At 39.0% G+C, this 6,576-nt stretch overlaps 1 non-coding gene across 1 annotated transcript; it reads left to right on the top strand.

Annotated features, from left to right (window-relative positions):
* The first annotated feature begins 240 nt into the window (after positions 1-240).
* On the top strand, positions 241-371 carry LOC120099486 (small nucleolar RNA SNORA17). Its single transcript, XR_015647220.1, has one exon. It is a non-coding gene; the product is annotated as a small nucleolar RNA SNORA17 (small nucleolar RNA).
* The last annotated feature ends 6,205 nt before the right edge of the window (positions 372-6,576 follow it).

Here is a 6,576-nt window from a genome sequence, read left to right as displayed (position 1 = left end):
GAACAGTCAGAGAGTGAACCTGGAGGGGGATAAAACTTGGAGTGTAAAACAAAAGATTAAATACTTTTTTTTAAAGTTCACTATATAGGGGAACCTGTCATTCTCAAAACAAACAAACAAAATGAATCGATATAACAAACAAAACAAAACAAACTGAAACAAAACAAGCAAACAACAGCAACAACAGCAAAAACAAAGCAAGCAAACAAACCAAACCAAACCAAACAAAACCATTTTTTCCCTGCCCCTAGAGGCTTTGCAAGTGTGTCTGCTGTGCCACATGTGCATCATAGGTGGCAGAGAGGAGAGAAGTGATGTCTAAGTTCAGTGTTCTGACTTATGAACATCTGAATTATTAGTAACATAACATTCTTCAAAAAAAAGAAAGAAAAGGAAAGAAAAGAAAGTGAGGTGAAATGACTACCAATCCGGCTCCAGGAGTCCCAGGCATGGAGCTAGCCTAATATAGCTACCAGTCTCATGCCCCACAGGTCTGGAAGTCTGATACGGAAAGCCCTTGCAAAGAGATGCTCCAACAGGATGGACTAAGAGTGAAACCCAGACAGCCACCAGACTAGCACAACGGAACGGGGCCTAGACAGGGAGCTGGACTGAGATAGCCACCTGTTATGCAGGCTTGGGGTAAAGGGCAGACCATGTTCAAGATGACCCTTGCTTAGCACCATAATGCATGAGTGAAGCATAGCACTCCTGAGACTACTCCTAAGGCAGCTCAAGACATTCAGAGACCCTGGACATCCCTAAGAGAAGCAAGTGAATGGTGGAGAAATGAAAAGGAAAGAGAAACAGAAGGATATGCATAAAATAAAACAAGGCAGAACTGAAGTCTCAAAGGTAGTAAGAGCCTGATGTGAGTAACCAGTGATGACACCTGGGATCATGGTGGGGTCTTGGCCTGTGCTACTACTATAGGCCACACCTGGGTCTATGACATTGCAGCAAGAGGGATCTGTTATTACCAAAGGCCAGGTGGACAACCCTGGTGTGGGCTGACACCTGGGAACATGATGTCTGAGGGCTGTGCCGAACTGACCCCACTCCTCGATTGGGCATCCTGGGAGAACTGACCTTGCCCTTAGCTCTTGTCTGCTAGGTAGTGGCATGGAGAAGGGAGAGATGCCTTCCTCCCATCTCTTGTCCCTCACCATCTATGACAGGCAGAACTGCTGTCCCTGGACTCATGAGAGTTGGGCAACTGGCCATGTTTCTCAGACAGCAACATTCTTGGGCCCTGACCGAGCCAGGCAATGAAGGTAGAGCTAGGCCTGAATGCAGGGGTTGCTGGTGAGCTGGTCCTGACAGGACAGGCGAGACAGAAATTTGACCATCTCAATTAACATCTCAGGAATTTCTCCAGGGCTTTGAATTGGCCCACCTTCATCATATACACCATTGATGAACTGCTGGGGTGTATGAAGGGACCAGGCCTACAGATCAAAAACTACATGATCTCCAGAACATGGCACAAAAAAAGGATATCTGAGAGGAGCTCCAGTGAGTTCTAAAACTCTAGTATTGATAAAGTGGCAGATGCCAGAGGCCTAGTAAAAGACAACCAAGCCCTTGCAGTAAGCATTAGGAAGTAAAGAAGAGTATACAGAAGGGTATGCTGTAAGACACACTGTAATAGACTACAGCTTCCACAATGAGATTCTTGTTTTATGTTTGGGGGGAGGCAGTATAGTAAGAGAGCAGTTATGAGGGTGGAGGAGTTGAGTGGAATTGGGGTATGTGATATGAAATTCACATACATACAAACAATAACTAAGAAATTCCCCTTCTTTCTGTTCCTCTTCTTTCTGTTATCAATAGTTATGAATATTAGATAAGTTTTCATGGGGTTAAAAGGTACAAAATTTATAATTGCAAGTGGAAAAATAAGGAACAAAAATCAGGTGTTAGCAGCTTTTCTGTTTTCATTTGTGCATAAACATTTAATATAAATGCAAGGTGTAAAACATTAATGAGAGTTCCCTGCACCCATATCTTGTGGGAAAGGGAGAGGACCACCCAGGAGTACAGATATCCGGAGGCCGCAGGACAGACTGCCACCTCTGCACACCTCTGCCCACGTCCCTTGTTCAAGCAGAAACTGCACAGTGCTTCTGGATAGAAGCCACGGGTACCTACAGTTCTGGTCTGTGCCCAGGATGAAACTGAGCCTGCCAAACAGCTCCCTGCACCAAAACCCCATGGGGGAGAGAGCTGGACTCTCAGAAGTGTGGATACTCCTGAGAAGTCAGAGGAGAATACCCTCTGCCCACAGTGAGACCCAAGGAGGAATTGCGTAGTGCCAACTGTGCCCACTGGGTGCAAGGACCTACACAAGCAATCAGGGGCAGGACCCTTTGATTCCTGCCCATGCCTATAGGTGGAAGACAGTCTCCAGGAGTGCCACCACAGCTGAGAGCAGAGCATCTGTTCTCAGGAAAGGCTGAAAGAAAACAGGAAAACAGTTCTACAGGAGTGCTGATACAGAGGCCTGCAGCAGGGCCAAGTCACTCCCAGAAACAGCAAGATAGGCAAACACCAGAGAAAACCCAATGGCTAGAGGCAAGTGCAGGAAACTAATCAACAGAAACCAAGACTACTTGGCATCATCAGAGCCCAGTTATCCCACCAAAGAAAATACTGGATGTCCAAACACACCAGAAAAGCAAGATTTAGATTTGAAATCACATTTTTAGATAATGATGGAGGACTTTAAGAAAGACATAAAGAACTCCCTTAGAGAAATACAGGAAAGCACAAGTAAACAGATAGAAACACAAAAATTACTGAAAGAATTACAGGAAAACACAACCAAACAGGTGAAGGAATTGAAAATGTAAATAGAAGCAATAAAGAAAGCACAAAGGAACACAACCCTGGATATAGAAAACCAAAGGAAGAGACAAGGAGCCATAGACACAAGCATCACCAAGAGAATACAAGAGATAGAAGAGAGACTCTCAGGGGCAGAAGATAGCATAGAAATCATCAACACAACTGTCAAAGTTAATGTAAAACACAAAAAGCTCCTAGCCCAAAACATACAGGACATTCAGGACACATTAAGAAGATCAGACCTAAGGGTAATAGGTATAGAAGAAAGTGAAGACTCCCAACTTAAGGGGCCAGTAAATATATTCAACAAAACTTCAAGAAAACTTCCCTAACCTAAAGAAAGAGATGCCCATAAACATACAAGAAGCCGAGAGAATTCCAAATAGATTGGACCAGAATAGAAATTCCTCCTGTCACATAATAGTTAAAACAGCAAATGCACCAAACAAAGAAAGAATATTAAAAGCAGTAAGGGAAAAATGCCAAGTGACATATAAAGGCAAACCTATAAGAATTACACCAGATTTCTCACTAGAGACAATGAAAGCCTGAAGATCCTTTTTGCCAAATTCACAACAATACATGTTGTCAATTGTTACTCTTGATGATTGTCATCCTGACTGTGCATTTTAAGCTATATTTCCCCAATGCATAAAGATGTTGAACATCTTTTTAAAAAGATTTATTTATTTTGAATATATGAGTAAGTGTTTAGTGGCCATTCATATTTCTCAAATTTCACAGCCTATTTGTAATTCAGGTTGTTTTCTTAATGTTTAATTCTTCAAGATTTTTTTTGGATATTCTAGCCACTAATTACCTCTCAGCTATATAATTGGGAAAAAGTTTCTTCCCCTAAGTGAGTTGCTTATTTCCTGAATTTGTTCTTTGTTGTACAAAAGCTTTTTAATGTATGAAATACCACTTTTATGGATGCTTTTATTATTTGTGCTATAACATTCTTATTTATGTAGTCCTTACCTACACTTGTCTGTTGAAGCAGATACCCTACCTTAACTTTTCCTCTAGCCATGTCATAGTATTAGATTTGATACTGAAGTTTTTGATACATACAGATTCAGTTTTGTACATGGTGGGAGATAAAGACTTAGGTTCATTTTTCGACATATTGAAATCTAGGTTTTCCAGCACATCATTTGTTGTTGATGTTTTTCTCCAATGCTTATTTTTAACAACTATGGCTAAAAGAAGGTAACAAAGGGTATGCAAATTTGTGTCTTGGTCCTCTGTTTTATTTTGTTAGACTGTGTTTTTATGCAAGTATCATTTGCCATTCTGTTTTTATTACTATGATTCTGCAATGTACTTTAGAATTAGGTATGGTGATACTTCCTGTGGTAGTTTTTATTTATGGCTGCTTTGGCTACCTTTGTCTTTCTGTGTCTTTTATATAAATCATGTAATTATTAGTTTTCTTGTTATGAAGAAAGACCCTGGAATTTGGAATGGAATTGAATAGAATATGTAGTCTATTTTTTTTTGGTAGGATCTCAACATAAACTCTTCCAGTCCATGAGAAAGAGATGTCTTTGCATCTTTTTGTGTCTTCCTCAATTTATTTCTTTAGTGTCACAAATTTTCAGTACATTAATCTTCTATAATTTTGATTATGTTTATTCCCAGGTATTTTATTTTTATGTCTATTTTGAATAAGATTGGTCCCCTGACTTCTTTTAAAGGATTATTGTCATTGGTATGTAGGAAAGCTACTGAAATTTTTGTGTATGGAAAAATTGTAGTTGTATTGTATTAGTTTTCCTTTAAGGTTTTTATAATTAGAAGATTTTTTTTATCATTTTATTCTCCTTAATGGCTATGGGTCTGTTTTAATTATTTATTTTATCTTAATATAGTTTCTCTCTTAGCACATAAATCTAGAAATTCATCTCTTTCTTTTATGTTTTCTGGTTTAGTGTCATAAATTTTTAAGGTATGTCCTTACACTGTTCTGAACCACAGCTTATCTTTTATAATGACTCTCTTTTCATCTCTGGTTTGTTCAATTTAGGCTCCTCTCTCTTTCTTTTGGTTAATTCAGGTAAGATTTTGCAAGTCTTGTTTATCTTCCCAATGAAAAGATCATTTCATCGACTCCCTGTATTAGTTGAAAGACATTGAATTGTAGAAAAAAAGAACTGCTGAGTTAGATCAATCTGTATATTTTAAAGTTGATTTAACATCAGAATAGAAGTCAGAAAATGTTATATTGGGGAAAAGGCTTTGTCTATATTTCCACAGGTGATGAGAGACTATGGGTTGCATCAAACTTGATAAAGATCTTATCCAAGTAAGAGAAGCTTCTGCATGAAAGGCACAATCAGGACTATAGTTATGAAGGATTATCTAATCACTGGATCTTCATTAGGACATTGTGACTGTTAAGTTTGTGGGATTGATAACTGTTTCTGTTATAAAAGTCAAGCTGTGTATAACTTTTTAGCTTAGACATAAAGGTGGAATATGTACATGAATTTGAATGCAGCAACATGGCTTCTTTGGCAAGAGATCACATTCAAAGACCTTCTAGGTCTGTGTAAACTGGCTAGAAGGACACACCTTTAATTCCAAACAATGACTTCTAATTGAAGGACAAAGTGACAAGTCATAGAAAAATTTGACACAATGAGTCAGAGATAGATAGGATATACCTAACTCACATGAGAACAGATAGGAAAGACAGGATACTGAAGTTTTTTTTTTCTTTTATTATTGGATATTTTATATATTTACATTTCAAATGTTATCCCATTTCTAGGTTCCCCCCTCTCCCATACCTCCTCCCCTGCTTCTATGATGAGTGCTTTCCCTCTCACCCACCTACTCCTACCTCAAAATTCCCCTACTCTGAGGGATCAAGCCTTGTCAGGACCAAGAGCTTCTCCTCCTATTGTTGCCACACAATGCCATGCTCTGTTACATATATGGCTGAAGCCATGTATCCCTCCATGTGTATTCTTTTGTTGGTGGTTTAGTCCCTGGGAGCTCTGGGGAGTATGGTTGGTTGATGTTGTTATTCCTCCTGTGGGGTTGCATACCTGTTCAGCTCCTTCATTCTTTTTCTCTACCTCCTCCATTCACACACACCCACCCCTCCGCACCTGCTCAGTCTTATGGCTAGCTGCAAGCACCTTCTCATCTGCATCAGTAATCAGCACAGTTCGAATCAGGAGTGCAAGGGCAATTCAGTGAGTGCAGTTCAGTTGGATTCATTTCACTGCAGTTCAGTGCAGTTCAGTTGAATGCAGTTGAGTTCAGTTGAATTCCAGTAGTTCCATTCAGTTCCATTTAATTTGTGTAGTTAGTATGTTTCAGTTTGTGGAATTCAGAGACAGGATTTTTTCCTTAAGCTAAACAATTCAGTGAGAAATCCAGAGAAGACAGTTTGGACCAACCAGCTTGGAGAAGAGTTTTGAGCCAGAACAGGGTTGAAACAACTAACCAGAGTTCAGAAAGAATTAGAAAGAGTGAGTTTATTCAGCAGTAAGCCCCCAAGATGACAATTGCAACTGGGAAATAAAAGTAATATTTATACTTTGTAACAGTTCTATTTCATCAATTTCTATGCGGATTTTGATAATTTTCTGTCTACTGATTTGAGGCATGATTTTTTTTGTTTTCCTAGAACTTTAGGTGTACAAATAAGTTAATTTACCATATTCTGTCTTATCATTTTTATTGATAATTTATTATTTGACTATTTTATATATG

Source organism: Rattus norvegicus, chromosome X (assembly GCF_021556685.1).
Source record: "Rattus norvegicus strain SHRSP/BbbUtx chromosome X, alternate assembly SHRSP_T2T, whole genome shotgun sequence".
Classification (NCBI taxonomy): domain Eukaryota; kingdom Metazoa; phylum Chordata; class Mammalia; order Rodentia; family Muridae; genus Rattus; species Rattus norvegicus.
Note: the sequence above shows the minus strand (reverse complement) of the source record. Positions and strands in the feature narration are given on the sequence as shown.